General features: G+C 48.7%; 1 protein-coding gene across 1 annotated transcript in view; it reads right to left on the bottom strand.

Annotated features, from left to right (window-relative positions):
- The window catches only part of PRKCQ (protein kinase C theta), a 98,558-nt gene extending 81,026 nt beyond the window's left edge, over nt 1–17,532 (bottom strand). Inside the window, exon 1 of the mRNA XM_075997654.1 lies at nt 17,277–17,532. The gene's annotated coding sequence lies outside the window, so the exon portion shown is untranslated. The remainder of the gene's footprint in view (nt 1–17,276) is intronic.
- Nucleotides 17,533–18,167: the final 635 nt, after the last annotated feature.

Genomic DNA, 18,167 nt, shown 5'->3' with positions numbered 1-18,167 from the left:
CCATAGAGCCCCTGGGAGCGTTGGAATTTTAGGGGCACCACTGCCTGCTGGAATATTGTGTCATCTATTCCTGTACCTGTGAGGATGTGGTCACCTGGATGCAGGAAGAGAAATAAGATTTTCAAGTTGAAGTTGGGAGGAGGGGGTCTCATCCCACATTTTACTATTTCTGTCTGTGTCTATGCAGATTTGGGGAGAATTCTCAAAGACAGTTTTTATCCTTTAGGTGTAAGAGGGCAATGAAAAACTCCGTTTGCAAATCAGCTAGGGCTATTCATTCTCCCGAGGAACATTAGAGGCTACCAAGCACAAGATCGTGCACAGCGAGGCGTGTCCATGTCCCTTCAGAGGTGACATGTGCAGAAGTTAAAAGGAGGACCAGAAATTCCTGCTGGGCTGCATGAGTGGGAATTCACTGGGCAGTTCTTGAGGTTCCTCCTACTCATTCGCCTGCCTGAAATTTCAGCAATAGTCAATAAAAAAGCTGAGGTCTAAAAAAACAAGTTATGAATCCTCATTATGAATATAACAGTCAGATTTTTTAGACTTATATTTGCCGAGAAATAAATATACCTTGGCCACCTGCTACATGCCAGACCCCACTAGCAAAGGAACTCGGAGGTGAGAGAAGAGCCCAGACCCCAGCCTCCCTGGAACTGGAGGAGACGAGAGCTGCAGGTTGTTTGGGTCCAGCAAGGAAGAACACACCTGGATGTGTGTTCTTCATCTTCATCCTTTTTTTTTGTTTTGTTTTTAAACCATGGATTATGGCAGTGAGTATATCACTGCCATAATATATATATATATCAGATATTTTTCTATTTTAATATATCAGATATTTTTCTCTCCCTCACTCTTCATAAAAAAAAATTAGGAATCTAAAATCAGGCCAGGTTCTAGAAATTCTCTTTGGTTCTTCACTCTGTTTTTATTTCATAGCACTTTGCCATTGCCTAATCTTCTCCTATTCGTGTGCTGTGTACTTTCCTACTTTCTCCTCCAAAAGAAAGGAAAGCTTCCTGAGGGCCAGTCCCTGTTCTCTCTTCTCTCCCCTGTATTCCCAACACCCAGAACAACGCCTGACCTGTTATGTGTTTGATCAACAAACGTTTGTTGACTGACTGGTAAAACCCAGCTGCCCCCTTTCTCCATAAAAATTCCCATTTGTTACTCCTTAAACCACTCTGATAGGCGAAGAAAATCTCAGAAGTACTTGCATTTTTAAGAGGATCTGTGTTTCTTAAAAATCCCACTTGGCAGAATTTCAGGTACTGGATGGATAAGACATAGTGAGAACTTTCGGGCATTATTCTGAGATTAGGTGCAGGGCAGTGTTCAAAAGGCGGTCACCCCAGATTTGCCGGGCAGTCGACTCCAAGAAAAACACCTCCTCTGCCTGTCCTTGTCCCCCACAGCTCCCTCCCCTGCTCTGGGACTGAATCCACAAATCCCCTAAAAACTCAGGCAGTGGAGAGGGGTCCCCGGCAGAAGGATGAGGATAAAACAGAAACCACCACGGAAAGTGTGGGCACTTTGTCTCCGCCCTCGAAACAGCGTACCACCGATGTCCTGCACCTTGGTGGCTATTCTAATTTTTCCATTTATTATTCATTTTTAGGGCTAATACTTACATTCGATGCATTGTTCAGTCTCTGAAAATTGTCCATTTGCTCAAATACGAAGAATGCATTGTATTCTGATTTTATTTGGGAAACCAACCCCAAAACAGTAAAGTATACATTTCTTGAAATTAAAAAAAACAAAAACAACTATCCTTTTGACATTATCGACAAAAGAGATCTTTCCTTGAACATCTTTCCTTTGTGAGCTTTTTGGAATCCTGTGTTTCAAGAGCCTGTCCATTTCTACTAAATAATTGGCATCGAAAAGGATCAGAAAGTTGATGTGACCTTCTATGGATTCAGATATACAAGAACGTACTGACCAAAAAGCAAATTAGAAAGTGACAAAGGCACGTGCTGAAAAATAATTTAGGTATATCTCACAGGACAGCAGAGTATATTACTTTTTTAATCCCCAGAACAGCTCCATAAAATTGAAGTTCAAATTCCAAAGCTATTCTTCCCCAAGAATGTTAACCTGGCCTCATTTCTCGCTCACTTCCAATTAAACAAACTTTCTTCTTAACAGCTATCTGCAAGTTGCAGCGGTCCGTACATATGTGTGTGTGTGTGTGTGTGTGTGTTCAAATGATAGAATCTGCCATTTTAAATCCATTTAGTTTATTATCAAATATAGCATTAAAAGATAAAGCGTTGATGAAAGAAGAAAGGAGGGAAGTTCAAGGAAGAAGTCATGAGAGTTTGAGAACTGCAATGAATCAAAGTCTGGGAGAATGGACTAACATTTTAAAGCACATTTTTTAGGTTTCCTTGAAATGTATTTTTTTTTTTTTTTTAATTTACAACGCTGCAGGTCTGTAATACGGCTGGTAGAAGGGAAGACGCCGTGCAATGCATCTGGCATCCGGCTATATTAGAAAGAAACTAAATCGGATCGACATGGATGTTCATGGTCACAGAGCTCCACCTGGTCTCCTGGCCTCCGCGACCCCATTCTGCTTCTGGGCAACCTTCGAAACGCCCCAGTCAGGGATGAGCCGGAAACAAATCACGGTGGCAATCTCCTCTCTCCCTCCCAAGCTTCCCCTGAAGAGATACAAACTTCAGGAGTTGGGTACCGATTTTCAGCCTTTTCTAAATCTCTCTTAAACTCCAGGAGGAATTTTTACATGCTTGAATACACAGATCAGCGCCCCATGGCCCAGCAGAGAGAGCCTGGGGAAGGATCCAGAAAAGCTCCCGGCTTGACAGCTTTGCTGGTCCGGACTGAGCATCTTCTCTGTTACTAAGGTCAGCGAGAAGTTGGGCAGCAAAACGAGGAAATAGCCCCAAACAGTAATTGACATATATAGAGGGAAGGAAGCCTCAAAACTCACTTCTCAGAATTAACAAGAAATGTCAGGTTGTGTTTTTTTTGTTTGTTTTTTTTTTTCTAATGTCAGTAGATGCAGTGTATCGCCAAATCCGGGCTCAGCTACACAGAGTGTTAGAAACTCAGACGGAACTGCCTGCGTTGGAATCCCAGCTCTGTGATTTAGTGGCTTAAACTCAGTTTTCTTGTCACTAAAATAAGGACACTAACAGGACCCGCCTCAAAGCTTGTTAGGAGGATGGAGGTGCGGTGATGGGAACAGTGCTAGTGGATAGAAAAAGCTCAGCCTGGCCGGGTGCGGTGGCTCACGCCTGTAATCCTAGCTCTCTGGGAGGCCGAGGCGGGCAGATTGCTCCAGGTCAGGAGTTCGAAACCAACCTGAGCAAGAGCGAGACCCAGTCTCTACTAAAAATAGAAAGAAATTAATTGGCCAACTAAAAATATGTAGAGAAAAAATTAGCCGGGCATGGTGGCGCATGCCTGTAGTCCCAGCTACTCGGGAGGCTGAGGCAGGAGGATCGCTTGAGCCCAGGAGTCTGAGGTTGCTGTGAGCTAGGCTGACGCCACGGCACTCACTCTAGCCTGGGCAACAGAGTGAGACTCTGTCTCAAAAAAAAAAAAAAAAGAAAAAGAAAAGCTCAGCCTGTGTCAGTTATAATTATTTTACACCCTCAGAGACAAAAGGACCACAATCATGCGTTCTTCTTCCAATAGTCAGCAGAGAAATAATTTCTGGGCGTTCTTCTTCCAATAGTCAGCAGAGAAATAATTTCTGGGTGTTCTTCTTCCAATAGTCAGCAGAGAAATAATTTCTGGGTGTTCTTCTTTCAATAGTCAGCAGAGAAATAATTTCTGGCAATGACTGCATTCCTCGCAGTTACTTTGTCAAAAGACAGCCATGGGCTCTTTCAAGGTGGCTCTTAGCCGGAACCCCCTCCCCCCCAGTAACACAGTGTCCCCTGTCCCTTGTCAACTAGAGTTAAAGGCACACATGCGGTTTCCCTTTAAAGGTGTTCAGTCAGGTTGGCGCAAGAGTGAAGACACCCGGTCACGTGACGCGAGTGACTTCAGCTGGGACTTCAGAGTGAGTGTCACCTTGCCCTGCCTCTCTCCGGCTGAGCGTTGCGTGTGACCCCTCACCCGTCAGCTGAGCTGCAGTCACCCCCCACAGAGAAGTCATTCACCTACAAGTAGCTCCGGGCGGCAGGGAGGTCACTTGGTGAGCTGTGCCCGGGCTCTGGAGGTGTGAGGTTCTGCCCGTTTGGGTCCCGAGTGTCCTGCCTTTTGACTCCAGGTCAGGGACACCCTGGGTGGGGGAGGCAAGGTCCTCCCTCCCCCACCTTCACGGCCACCTGACCTTCTCACCGCCGCCCCTTCTCCTCTCCACGCCCTTGACCTCGGCACGCGCCTCGGTTTCTCCTACGCCGAATCGGATTTTCTGTTTTACTTTCTACGCTCGTGTCACGACTTTGGTTTTTCTAGAGCGTTCTCAGTGTCCACTGGGCGGTCTTGAGCCCAGCGCTCTGGGGTTTTCTGGTCTTTCCCCCAGGCTGGGCACTGCTCCCTCTCTGCCACCGGCCTGTACTGAGCTGACATACGACCTCTATTCCCTGAGCTCTTGTTCCTCAGGGGACTCTCTGCTAAAGGCCAGGGCAAGACTGGATGGATGGGGGCACGCAGAGCCTGCCCTCGGGGCTCCCAGCCCATCGCTGCTGTGCTGGCCACTGTGCACAGGGTGCCACCGTGCCATGCACAAGGTGCCACCATGCCATGCACAGGGTGCCACCGTGCCATGCACAGGGTGCCACCGTGCCATGCACAGGGTGCCACCGTGCCATGCACAAGGTGCCACCGTGCCATGCACAGGGTGCCACTGTGCCATGCACAAGGTGCCACCATGCCATGCACAGGGTGCCACCGTGCACAGAGGAGGGACGCCTGACACAGCCTGCAGGCGCCTTCTCAGAGGAGGTGGCGTCTCAGGGGTTAGCAGCGCGGATGTGAGTGACAGGAAGTGCACGGTCAGGGCAGAGCTGTGCTGATGAACGCCAGGCGCACGTGGGGAGCTGCAGGGCGCCAGGCCTCGGGGCAGCTGGGTCCCGGGCAGGCAGGGGACAGGCCACGAAGGGGCCCGGCAAACCTCACGAAAGGGTCCAGATTCTATTTTGTAGGGAGTGCGGAGCCACCAGGGCATTTTAAAGTGCAGCACAAAGGTCAGATTTTTGTTTCCGTTAAGATCCCGTCAGCTGCGTGAACGGTGAGACTAGAGGCTCAACATTGCAAAATAAACGAGGTCCTCTTTAGGCAACGTGGGCTCATCAACAGCGTAAATATGTGTGCTCAGTGGCTTTCCAAAGACGGGTGCATCGGCCTGTCCCGTCCCGCCTGCCCTCTTGCGATGCCACTGTGCCCCCTCCCCCCGGTCCACCCAGGTGCTCTCTGCCGCCCCTCCTGGGTCTTGCCTGGCCTGTGACCTCTTTCCACCCATAGACCTCGGCAGAGCTGATGCTGTGCCACTTCCTACCTTGGGCCTTAAGAGATGGGAGCTTTTGCTTTCGTGTGTTTGTGACCCTGGCTCTTAGGATCTGATTGTTGTGAAAAGAGGCCCAAAGGAGCCACATGGGGAGAAAGAGAGGTGTGAGTGTGTGTGTGTGAAGTCCCAACCTTCCACCGAGGGGCCACGTATGGGAGTGACCCGGCCTCAGATCTGCAGCCCCAGAGAGACCCACCCACCGGGTGCCAGAGCAGCCCACGTCCCTGCCCTGCAGGATCAAGAGCAGATACAATGGAGGCGTTATTTGAAGCCACTGAGTTTGGGGGCAATTTGTTCCACGGCAGTTATGTCCAAAGCAATACCGTAGGTCAAATAGATACATGTCCGCTAAATAACAAACCGTACCCTTGACAATTTCAGGGTCCCCTGTGTCCTCACGCCCCAGCTTGCACTTCATCCTTAATCACTTGCTACCAAATCCCACTTCAAGCCTTTGTCACATGTAGCTGCTTAGGGCATAGCTTTTCAAAAAAGGGGTTCTTAGAAAAATGTAATCCTCTGATTCTATCTTGCAAAAAGACTGAGAAAATGTGGCCCGTGGATTAAAATCCCCTGGAATTCAGCTTGAATTTTCCTGTGGGTAGTTTTTTCAGACCAACTTTCAAGCAAATGTGTGTTTCACTTTCTGAACCTGCAAGAATGCTTGATGATTCTTCATAAATTCCTTCTTAGCTGTGTGTGGCTAAGTGTCCTGAGATACGACAGTACTCGAATAAATAGTGTGATCTCTCGCTATGTCTATGTCATTTAGACCCAGGGGTCTAGATTATTTTTTCCATGAGAAAATATCTATTTCCTAGAAGAAAACTGATTTTATGTATTTCAGTAAGCACATATTCTCTGTGTTCTGCATACTGCAAGGCTGTTCTCTGAAGAGAAGGGGTTTGCTTTTTTCCCCCTTTCAATTCTATTGAAATAATAAAAATTCAAATATGATGTTATGTGTTGACATTTCTTTCTGCCAGCTCCAACTATGGGAAACTGTTAATGGATGGGTTTTATTTCATTAATTTCTAAGATGATGTGCTAATTTATGCTTAGCAATATTAGCCTTTTTTGGTCAAATAAGTTGCATTTATTTTATTTTAATGAGTAACAAACAGCCTTTTCCTCCCAATCAGATGCATTACCTCTCCTAAAGCACTTTTAGCCACGGCTCTCAAGTGTACTATAAATATTAACAAATCTCAACACCCAGGAACCAGGAAAGAATCCCATTAGTAAAATCCTGCTTTTTACTGAAATGGAAGGAAAAAGGCTAAAGGACCTTGTGCTGCACCTTTGGCAAATACTTAAGCTGCTTCTGGCTCAGAATTCAGAGTTATGCAAGTTACTTCTCACTGAATTATTTTCACCAACGTTAAGAGTTTTTTTTTTTTTAAATAAAATTGTCTAGAAGTGGCTCGGTTGTATCTAAGAAGTAGAATAATTCCAGTTCTTCTTATGAAAGGTTTTATTTGTGGCTACTGTCAATATTACCACTCTGTATAGTAGCCTGACTATGTCCCACATAAAATGTACACTCATTTGTTTTTCTTTTCGAATGACTGATGCAGAAGAAGCAAAAGAGTTCCCGTTCTTAGAGGAGAGAAGATTCCATCTGTTTGCTGTATTCATCATTACCTTATTTTCCAGGAATATAGCCCGCTGAGGAAATCAGGTTGTCGTTTTTGGAGAAACGTGGTTGTTACACCCGTCCTTGTGCTATTATCACCACCCACACGGTGGGAGAAACGATGTTTCGTTGTTGCCGCTACGGCGTTACATTTTAATTCCCCAAATCAAAACTACTTGTAGTTGAATAACTTCCCCGTGGGGGCGACTGCAGTTCAGCTTATGGGTGAGGGGTCACAGGCAACACTCAGTCCCCAAGGGCCACCCCACCAACAGCTGTGACGGGACGGGTCGACCACAGCCCGGGGTCCTTGAAACTTACCCACTTCTCTCTGAGCCCCGCGGCCCAGGTGAGATCCAGGCCTGGGGGAACGCGTGGATGCCAAAAGGACCCCCCCCCCCATGAACACCAGCTACAAAGCATTAGCATCAGGGAAATCCTAGAGACCACCCAATCCCACTCATTCATTTAACCACTTTGGGACGAGCGTCGACTATAGCCGACAGCCACAGATGAACACGCACGGTGGCTTTAGCCGACAGCCGTGATAAGACTTTTCTAATTTTTCATTCATCAAAATAACATTGTGAACATTTTAAAATAACGTAATGAAAACATATATGTCTATGCCACCTATTCTGATATTTACATGACAAGCAAAGCTGCCTGGAAAGGAAAACAAGCTCTCGGTGCTTTCAAGCTTTCCTCGTCACCCAAGAGCAAAACGGATGCATGGTCAATGCACAGCGCAGACCACCGTGCGGACTGTGGGCGTCGGCTTCCGGCGAGGCGTCTCGGGCTGGTGAGCACCGCACCGAAGTGGTTAACGGTCAACATGGCACAACTGAAGCAGAGTCTCGCCTCCTAACTTCCATTGCCCCTGGACAGCTTGGGGACACCGGCATGCCCCGGGCGGAGCAGGGCCGGGCAGGGTGAAGGACGCAGCGGGACTCCGTGGCCTCTCTTCCGTCTCTTCTCCTACAAGGGCCGAGCTCGTGGGTTTGCAGCACTCTCGTATGCCAACAGCCACCTGTCGGCGCCTACCATCACACAGGGAAATGGAAGAGCAGCGGGGCGGAGGGGCTCTCAGAGGGGGGGAACCCAACAGACGACAAGGCAGACACCGGTCCGTCCAGCAGAGACCAACGCACCCAAGGGTTTCTGAGCACCTGTCCCCGAATGCCGCTTCTCAGTCTGCACCCCCAAAATTCACGTGGAGAATACGGACAGAAATCGGGGTGCCTAGGGGGCCTACCACGAATGACCAGGCCCCGAAAGCGCGACGGTCATGCTTAGAAACCGCCTCGTTGGTGACCCCAGGGAAATGGACCATCCTCCCTGGCAACAGGCGGCCTCGTGAACCTTCTCAGCTCCAGGGCCAGACCGAGCCCTGCGCCAAGAGTTAGAGAAAAAAGGAAGAGAAAGAGAAGACCCGGCACGTGCCCTCAGGTGAGCTCACCCCGGAGGCAATAACTGAATGAAAACAGCGTTGGCTGGGCTCCAGTACTGACACGCCTAGAAGCTGCAAGTCCCCTGAGGCGCTGGAAGCAGAAGAGAGAGCCAGTAGTCAACGAGTCACCACGACCCGGTGAAGGTCTGAGGCAACAGGACACTTTTTAATGAAATCCGCCAGTTACGTGGGAGGGGCAAAGAGCACCCTGTTTGGAAGGGAGACCTCACGGACGGGTCGCAGGAATTGCGTCTGAGACAGGGTCTCCGGGAGGTCTCAGAGGCAGGTGGGTGCTGGGCACTTAAGGGCCCACCCTATCTTCCCGTAGCCGGGAGGACAGGAGGGGGCTCTGCGTGGAGACGCCATGACGGGGGGAGAGGGGAGGGGCTGGGACGCGGAAGATGCCGGGTCTTGGGCAGGAGGAGGCGTCCTCCTAATTCCGCAGGTGGAGGAGAGCATAACTCTTCTGCCTGCCCTTTCGTGACCCCGAGCCAGCTCTTCCCGGGAGGGAAATGTCACAGTGGACTCCGTGCCTTTTCCCTCCGTGGCATCCCATGGCGGTTACCATGGCCTTTTGCGGCACGCGGGCCAGAAGCCCAACCAAGTGCTGGCTTTGACATTCCCTCGGCTGAAGCTTAGCTGTTGTTAGCAGCCCTTAAATGCCAGTGCCCTTTTTTTTAATTTTATTTTATTAGGGCTGGGATTTATTTTTAATCCTCTTTAAAAGATTATTTTTTTTCCCTTTGGTTTCATACTTTGGGGCTATTCTACCTTTAAGTGTGTCCCCTAAGTAGTTTATTACTCTTAAAAAAATAAAACAACATTCGTGTGTGTGTAAATGTTTGCATTTATTTTATCTTTGGCATACTCCTATCATACGAATTCTTGACTTTAGTCTTTTACTTTTTTTTTAATTTTTAAAAATTTTTTTTTATTTCGGCATATTATGGGGGTACAGATTTTAAGGTTTCAATAAATGCCCATTTCCTCCCTCCCCCACAAGTCTGAGTCTCCATCATGACCATCCCCCAGATGGTGCACATCTCACTCATTATGTGTGTATATACCCGCCCCCTCCCCCCTCCCACCTGCCCAATACCCTATTACTGTAGCACCTATGTGACCACTTAGGTGCTGCTCAGTTAATACCAGTTTGCTGGTGAGTATATGTGGTTCTTATTTTTCCATTCTTGGGAAACTTCACTTAATAGTATGGGTTCCAGCTCTAACCAGGAAAATATAAGATGTGCTATGTCACCATTGTTTCTTAGAGCTGAATAGTACTCCATGGTATACATATACCACATTTTATTAATCCATTCTTGGATTGATGGACACTTGGGCTGTTTCCACAGCCTTGCAATTATGAATTGTGCTGCTATAAACATTCGAGTGCAGGTGTCTTTTTTGTAGAGTGTCATTGGATCTTTTGGGTAGATGCCCAGCAATGGGATTGCTGGATCAAATGGTAGAATCACTTGTATCGCTTTAAGATATCTCCATGTTGCTTTCCACAGAGGTTGAACTAGTTTGCAGTCCCACCAGCAGTGTAGGAGTGTTCCTCTCTCTCTGCAACCACGCCAGCATTTATTGTTTGGAGATTTTTTGATAAAGGCCATTCTCACTGGGGTTAAGTGATATCTAATTGTGTAGCCTTTTACTTTTTAACTTTTCGTACTCTTAACTGTTTTAATGAGCTTTAAAATAATTATGATTTTGTTCTGAGGAATTCTTAAACTCTTTCTTATCATTTAATTTGAATTTTTTTCACCTCTTTTATCCTTTCCTATATTCTCTTTATTAAAATAACTTCTTCTGAGTTCTTGGTATAGCTACATTTTATGTTTACTTACTGCCTCTTTCTTCTGCTTGTAGGATAGTTTAGAATATTTTAATATTACCCTTTTCAAGCCTTTTTTTTTTTTTTTTTTTTTTTTTTGGAGACAGAGTCTCACTCTGTTGCCCGGGCTAGAGTGCCGTGGCATCAGCTTAGCTCACAGCAACCTCAAACTCCTGAGCTCAAGTGATCCTCCTGTCTCAGCCTCCCGAGTCGCTGGGACTACAGGTATGCGCCACCATGCCCGGCTAATGTTTTCTATATATTTTTAGTTGGCCAACTAATTTCTTTCTATTTTTAGTAGAGACGGGGCCTCACTCTTGCTCAGGCTGGTTTTGAACTTCTGACCTTGAGCGATCCTCCCGCCTCGGCCTCCCAGAGTGCTAGGATGACAGGCGTGAGCCACCACGCCCAGTCCCTTTTCAAGCTTTTAGGTAAGGTTAAGAAACAGATTTAATATGTCCCAAACCAAAGGATACAGAATTTCGTGAAATAGTCACCCTTACTCTATGAAACACACTCCAGTATTTTCTGTTCTGTTCTGTTTCGTTCTTAAAGACACACCTGTCACCACCCACAAAATTAGTGTCATAACCCACTAATGGACTATCTTGCAGTTTGAAAAATACTGTGCATGAGGCCTGCTTTAGCATAACTATAACGCTTAAGTGAACACAGCATGAGAAATGTTGAATCCTACCGCCCTGAAAATGCTAGATGCTGAGATGAACTTCTCCCAAAACTGCAGGAAAGAAGATTTCAGCTTCTTTCCTGAAAGACTCACCTCCTCGCTGTCTCCCCACCCTTCCTTCCACGCTTGTGCTAATTCCTGTGCAACTTCTTCCATCCCCACCTCATTCATCTTGTTCTCTGGAACCTTTTTGCACATCCTCCAAGTCGGGACGTGGTTCCCTTCCACCTGTTCTCAAAGCACCTACGAGATCATCTACGTAAAGCGCTCAGCACGACCGGTGGCCTATCGTGACCGATCAATAATCATTAGACTATATCCGCTTTGTCGGTTTACTTTTAGGACCTCTCCTCCCCCATAGATTGTGCAGTCCATGGGGAAGTTTTGCTTGCAAAAACTTCCAGGACGATACCCATTCTGCTTGTGCAGACATTTAAACCACTAGGTTGAGATTCTTTCCTGTGAACACTCCGCACCCAGTCCCTTAGGCATGACAGGCTTAAAAAAAAAAAAAAGACTTGGCACCAGCCCACGCTCTTTAGCTAAAAGTGCTAAGAATAGACCCTTGGCTGTCTTCCCCACCCGCAGCCCTCTGAGCTGCCCACGCCCCGCGGATGCTCATTTAAGTGCCTCGTGAGTGGACGGCTGCCAAGGTGTGGAGCAGTTTACGAGGCCAGCCAGGTGCCGAGTTCTCGGCCAGGTAAAACGACTCCGAAATGCTGGAGAGAACTTGAACGGAGCTGACATCCATCGGTAGGGAAACCAGTAACGGGTTCCTCCTGTTCTTAGAACAGGATCAAACTCTTCTGTCTGACTTAAAAGTAAGGTGGCCCTGCAGAGCGGTTTGCCCGGGACACTCTGGGTTTGTACCTGCTTTCCCGGTTTTGTCATTAATAATGTCCCCTTTCACTCTCAAACGTGTCCCAGCCTGGAGGATGAATGGCAGGGCTAAGCTGCTCATTGGCCCCGTGTGATCTGACGTAGCCAACCCCCACCCCCGGGCTTCAGCCAACGATTACACCACCTGTGCTGGTTCTGGAAACATCACTGCCATCGAGACCATTGTGCTCCTCATTTCACAAACAGGGAGAATGGGGGGCTCTGAGAAGGTGATCGATTAATTGATTAAGATCAAATTCAGCAAATGAGCGAGGAGAGTAGAGGTCTACACGGACGCTTCCGGGCTTAGCCTGCTCACTCCCACTCACCTGAGAGGCTCACACCAGGTCTCGCTCGTGAGGATGCTGTGGGCAGGTGCCGCGGGGTCGTTCTATCACGTGAACACTGCTCCCGCCTCCCGGACCACCCCACCCCCCGGCCTGGCTCTATCCTCAGGTCTCTGCTGAGCTGTCGTTTACGGCTCTGGGGCATCTTCTCAGACACCCCGAATCTAGGTGCTCCAGTGACATCATGAGTGTCCCCCTATTGTAACCCTTATGCGGCCATTCTGCGCATGTTTACTGAGGACCTGGTATGAGCCAGGCCCTGTTGCAGTGACTGGGGTGTAGCTGCGGACAGAACGACAGCCCACGTGGGGTTGCATGCTACAGGAAGAAGGAAAAAAAATATATATATAATACTTGCATAACACTAGACACTGACACACAATAATACAAATATCTCGTGCATTCATCATGCTTCATTCTAATTTCCTATTTGCCGGCTGCCTCTCACCCGGGTTGCGTAGCAGTGCGGTGTGTGGGTCTGAGGCTCACAACAAAAGCCCGATGAACTCATCAATGGCAGTTTCTCTTTCTGTTCTCTCCTGGGAATTTGCTTTAGTCTGGTCACGTACACAAGATAATTGACGCTGCGAGTCGTCTTCTATAGAGCATCCTACACACTCAGGGTTATTAATACTGATTCTGCCTCGACAGCAATGCATTTCTGAATCACAGGTCCTTCATGGAGGTAGGATAACCCTACCTACAGGGACGTTTTGTTTGTCTTTTAGGGGCTCTCCTGCCCATGGCTCCCCTAGTCCTTCAGGGGCTGCGTGCGTAGGAGGTCCCCCAGGGATTCTGCACGGCAAGAAGGAGTACTGGCACACGCCGAGGTGGGAACAAATCAACCAACTCAGGAGTAGTGTCTGCCTATAGGTCCCTGACACCAGGCGCCCAGTGATTTGGAATAAAGTTAATTGGCTAACGTCTCACATCTACTAGAATGGCTACTATCAAAAAGACAAAAAAGTAATAAGTGTTGGTGAGGACGTGGAAGAACTGGAACCCCTGCACATCATTGCCGGGGTCGTAAAATGCTGAAAATCAGTATGGCGGCTCCTCAAAACATTAAACATAGAATCACCCTATGACCCAGGACTTCCACTCGAGAGCATTGAAAGCAGGATCTTGAACAGATATCTGTGCACCCACCTTCCTGGCAGCATTATTCACAACAGTCAGAAGGAGGAAGCAACCCCATGGCCATGGACAGATAGATGCATGGATAAGCAGACTCCGGTGCACACATACGATGCAACAGTATTCATGCTTAAGTAATAAGGAAACCCTGTCACATGCTGCAACATGGATGAGCCTTGCAAACATTATGCTACGTGAAATAAGCCAGTCACCAAAGGTCGGACACCGTACGATTCCGCTTACATGAGGGAAGTAGAATAGTCACAATCACAGAGACAGAGAGCAGAGTGGGGGCTGCCAGAGGCTGGGGCGGAGGGGGCTTAGCAGTTAGTGTTTCATGGGGACAGAGCTCCAGTTTTATAAGTTGAAAAGAGCCCTGTGGATGGGCAGTGGTGATGGTTGCACAACAACGTTAACCCTTTGCACTCGGATGTCGAGTGTGACTCGACAGGGTTAAGTGGAATAAAGGAATCGAGAAAAAAAGCAAGCGAGTGCAAAGGGTTAATTGACTGAATGCCACTGAACTGTACACTTACACGTGGCTAAGATGGTAAATTTCATGTTATGCCTATTTCACCATAATTAAAGGAATTAATTGGTGAGTCACCCAGGACTGCAGATTAATCCTGCGTATAATATCCAGCACACAAATTGTAAACAATAATGACTCAATAGAACCCTTCTTCACTCTTCTGCTAGCTCTGATTATTACTAATAGTATTAGCTTAACTCAAAAGTTAGCATCAACCTGCAGTAAGCTGCACAAGGACGTGCTGTCACAATGAGAAACTTTAAATATCTAATTTAATCCCAGAGTATAAGCTACGATTCTGCTGCGTTTGGGTGAGCCCTGGTTCTCAATCTGCCCCCGGAATATGTTGGGATGAAAGAGAAGTCAGAATTTGACTGTGTATATATAAATGCCTGGCATGTTAAAATAATGAAAGATATTTCCATCATTGTAAGGAAACCCCTTTTGCTTAAAGGTGTTTCTTCTGCTTTAACATCATGTTTCTTTATGAGTTTTCTCAGGATTTCTGCCTTACAAACTGGAAGAATTATGGAAAAGCTAAGCTGGATGGCTAGCTGCTTAGAAATGAGATGCTTAAAGTTTTAAAATAATGGACAGCAACAGATAGAATGCGTTTAATGCTAATTTCCCTATTTTAATTACAGATTTTGATTTTGGGCAAAAAATACAGAATCACATGATGCATCTGTGTTTCTGGGATTTTTCATCATATAACTGTATCATTTTAAATAATTTGGAGGAAATTCTTTTTTTAAAAAAAAAAAATAAAAGATTGAACTCTATAAAAAAGAAATCACCTGAAATCAAATATGCCCTTGTTAACAAACCATTTACATTAGACTAATATATCAGGAGCAATTTTAGGGGCAAACAACACAATCAGTAATTCTAATAATATCAGATGCATTAAAAGGGAAGTGCTCATTCTAATTCCCGGTTTAAAGAAAGGCAAACATACTATAATTAAATACTGCATTCTAAGGAGATTTGTGTGTGACGGTTTCCGTCCTGAGTCTCTGAAGTTATAGATTTGTGCCAGAAGCCCACGCTCTTGAAAGCAAATCCTGGACCCAACCCACAGGAATTTTAGCTGAAACATCTAACTCATTATATGGAAGAATTCGGTCTTTTCCGCAGAAGAGAGAGAATGCAAGTTACAATGGGATGAGGAATCTGTATAGAAAACGACCCATGACAAATGGGCCGTGCGGCCTCCAGGGCCAGCCGTGAGCAAGAGAAACAGAGTGTAGATTACAGAGAGGGCCGAGGTGTGAATAACCGAACAATATCTCTGTGAATACCTGCAAGACAAGCAAGACAGCAACACAAGTCAAAATTCTAGGAGTCCCGCCATGTCAACTAAGTGCAGAGACCCAGCGTGGCGTTCTCTTGCGGCAGGTGGAGCCGGTGAGAAGACAGAGGTAAAAGTTTGCCCAGGTAATACTCACTATCCTGAGCCACCACAGCGGAGGACGGTGGCAGAAATGAAAGTGACAAAGCGGAGAGGGACAAGAGTCTTCCTTGGGAGTTCGCATTTTAAAAGTACAGAAGACAATCACAGGACCCGGAAACAGGTTATTTCCGGAATTCAGAAACAAAAGTGCATGAGCGAAAAGAAAAGCAAAGAACAAAAGTATCTGATTGAGTCGCCATGGCTGACGTGCGGGAGTTGGGCAGCTGGGGCCTGGCAGGTTCTCCAAGATCTTCTTATGCCGCATCTTTAAATAGGCGGACGTCCGAGGGGCACGAGAAAGGGCCTAACGAGACCATTCTGCGGCAGACACCTGCGCGAGACAATGGCCCAGCTCTCAGGGCTCTTAGGCAGCTGCGCATAAACTTCAAACGGAATCTGCAACCAAATTAGTAAATGTCACCCTTCTTCCCACTAGACACAGCGTTTTTTAAAAGACAGTGAGCATCCGCCGTGTAAAGCCTGCCATTTTACAAGAATTTTACCAAAAGATACGTTAGGGGAAAAAAAAAAATGAAGACGGGGATTCGCAAGCTTGGGGTACGGACGTGGGCTGGGGGACCCGGGGCCTTGCCAATAGGGCTTGTCTATCTCTCACACACACACACGGCCAGGAAGGGACGGGTGCTCTAGGGGACAAGGCTGGCACCAGAATCCCAATGCCTTAGAATTCTCTTTGCCAAAAGAAAAAGACAAAGAAGCTGGAGCTGAGGGAAAGCATGGGGTGGGGGTGGGGGGTTCCCTCGGATATCGCAGGAGGTTCGTGAAAACAATCCAACAGGTACAGTTTGTGCTCTGGAGGTTCCAGGGCACCAGGAACTTCAGGGACCTGGGCACTGGGCACAGATGGGCCACTTTCCCCACTCACAGGAAAAAGCAATGAGTTCTCGTTCCACTCCCCACCCACCTCGACATCCGTCAGCCTGTGCCATCACTCAGTAATCTCTTAGGAGCACCACGGCCACCCGGCACAGTGGCACGGCCAGCCCGGAGGACAGGGCAGTTCCGTGGTCCTTCCCTTTGCAGAAATGACAAGAATCCCGCAGTGCAGCCAGTCTCTGGGCCTCTCTTCCTGCGCGTGGGGACTGCCCACACCTTTAGCATTAAACAGTCACTCTCCCATGGGCAGCTGCGGCTCTCCAAAATCCAGTCCATACAGAGACTGTATTGACCCGACTGCACTGCGGTAACATGGCCCCCAAAGCCGGAACACCGTCTCACTCGAGGTTACAGGACTGAGCGCCCAGACCTCCCTCTCCCCTCCCCTCTGTCTGTACCCCCATCAAAGACCTGCTTCACCCTAACCCAGGCCTTGACAAGACAGACACTTGGTTTGTTCGGGAGTGAAGGTGGCAGCCCTGCCGGCCCTTCCAGCAAATTCCCTGCAAGCAGGTGTCCTCCCTGGACAGGTGGCCGTCTCCAGAAAACACCTCTCCTTACACCATTTTGCCAAGACACAAAAACTTTCCTTTCACCGCCCCTCTTCCCATACGCTCCCTTTAGCTCGGGTGAGAGGGAAAAAGGAGGAAGGAGGGGGCGCCCCAGGCCTGCGCCCCTGCCCGCCCCATCGCGGATCCTGCGCGACCCGCACCCCCCAGAAGCCACCCCACAGAGAGAGAAAAGTGCCCGAAGTTGGCTTTGGCGCCAGCTCTTTTCGATTTCGTTCTCAGCCCTGCCGCCCGCAGCAGCCCTCGCCCCTTCCTGGAACAGCTCCGAGGGGGACCTGGGAGGCCCTTCCTGCCCGGGGTCCCGGCCCCTGCAGTCAGGGGTCCCTCCCGGGCCGGCGGCGCGGGGCGCAGGGGCCCTACCTGGTCCGGGCGCGGCGCCGCCGCTGCTGCTGCTCCGGGCGCGGGGACGGGCGCGGGTTCTGCGGGGCCCGGCGCGCGGTGGGTGCGCCCCGCGGGCGGCGCTGGCCAGGGGGCGCTCGCCACCCTCCCCGCCGGGCCCGCGGCCCGAGGGGACCCGGGACCCCGGCCCAGGGACGCGCGCTCCGCTCAGCCGCGCACAGGCGGCGCGCCCGGCTCCGTCTGCCCTCCCCCGGGCGTCCTGTCCCCTCCCCCGTCGTCACTCCTCACTGGCCGCTTGTCGCTCCGCTGCTGCTGCGACCGGGACCCGCAGGCCGCGGCGGGCGCGCGCGGGACACCCCCGGAGGGCGCCGGTGCCCAGCTGGGGGGCCCCTCCGCCGCGGCCGCATTCTGAGTGCCCGGAACGGCGGCGACAGACCACAGGTCGCCTCCGTGTAACCGAACAGGAACCGAAAATGATGCTCTGGCAGCAGGGGAGAAGGTCACTCGTCCGTTTCCACACTAGGAAGGACTTGTCCACATTGTTCTTTCCTTAATTTTTCTTTTTTACTTCATTCAATCATGCATTTTATTATTTTATTTTATTTTTTCAAAAAATTTTTTTTTTTACTGGGGCACAAAATCACCTGTTCAAAAACGAGGTTTGGGCACAACGCTGTGCTGGGGAAAATGGTTTCTGGGGCTGCCTCTTACCTACTGTCTGGATTTTCTGTGTCTGCACGTTGGCGTTTGATACACAATTTCCAGAGTTGAGCTGCTCTTAAACTGTGCAATGCTCGGAGCTGCCGGGCGACGCTGTTACCAAGCCGGTGTCATTTTAGGGATCTTTTTTGCCTTAAGCTGGGGAGGCTGATGATGGTACACACGACGACGAGTGCTTTTGCTATCGAAATT

The sequence above is a fragment of the Microcebus murinus genome, chromosome 25, assembly GCF_040939455.1.
Source record: "Microcebus murinus isolate Inina chromosome 25, M.murinus_Inina_mat1.0, whole genome shotgun sequence".
Taxonomy (NCBI): Eukaryota; Metazoa; Chordata; class Mammalia; order Primates; family Cheirogaleidae; genus Microcebus; species Microcebus murinus.
The sequence above is the reverse complement of the archived record's forward strand: the minus strand, read 5'-3'. Positions and strand labels throughout refer to the sequence as shown.